The sequence below is a fragment of the Trachymyrmex cornetzi genome, unplaced genomic scaffold (genome assembly GCF_001594075.2).
Source record: "Trachymyrmex cornetzi isolate Tcor2-1 unplaced genomic scaffold, Tcor1.1 scaffold1159, whole genome shotgun sequence".
Taxonomy (NCBI): Eukaryota; Metazoa; Arthropoda; class Insecta; order Hymenoptera; family Formicidae; genus Trachymyrmex; species Trachymyrmex cornetzi.
Window position 1 is genome coordinate 25,678 of NW_017295718.1, and position 991 is coordinate 26,668.

The following is a 991-nucleotide window of genomic DNA, read 5'->3' on the forward strand; positions in this document are numbered from 1 at the left end:
AATCATTATATCACAATTCATTCAAAGACATTTCCTCTTCCAATTAAAGTAGTGGTTATTTAATTCTCCTTCAAAATATTATACAAAACATCACAAAAACTTGCGTTACCTTGCTCAATTTAAATGTTACCACAAAAATTAAAGAATTAACCGTATAAAATGAAAAAATTTAATTTAAATAGAAAAATTTTTCATGCTCTTATAGTTTTTCTTACTCTATCTAGCAGCGCCAAGTGTTATTACATGAAAAATTTTTCTACTTAAATTAAATTTTTTCATTTTATACGGTTAATTCTTTAATTTTTGTGATAACATTTAAATTGGACAAGGTAACGCAAGTTTGTGATGTTTTGTATAATATTTTGAAGGAGAATGAAATAACCACTACTTTAGTTGGAAGAGGAAATGTCTTTTAATGAATTGTAATATAATAATTTCATTTAAGAGGAATTTAAACCATTTGGATTGGAATAGGAAGATCCTTCAATAAGTATACGTATACTTAGGTTTCATTGTATACAAATTAAAGATAGTATCATTTGGATTAAGTAAATAATAAATAAAGATAGTATCACTTGAGTTTTACTTTTCATTTTGATAGTAGAATTTAACTTGGCGCCACAGTTATTGATATCAAATGGTTCGTACAAATAATACATACTATTAGATTAATATTCATTATTTATTTAATTTGACATGGTATAAAGAAGTGGGATTTAACTTGGCGCCAGTTCTTGATATCAAATGTTTTATAGGAATAATACATAAAATTTTTTTGATAAAATTTTGATAAAATTTTGATGAATTTAACTTGGCGACAATTTTGTTGATATCAATTATACGAATATAATACGTATCATTAGAATTAAATGAATTATTTTTTTCTTTGGGAGGAATAAAATGGTAAAATTTAATTTGTTCGAATTACATTGAATTTGACTTGGCGCCAATTGTTGATATCAAATCTTTTATACAAATGATACATATCATT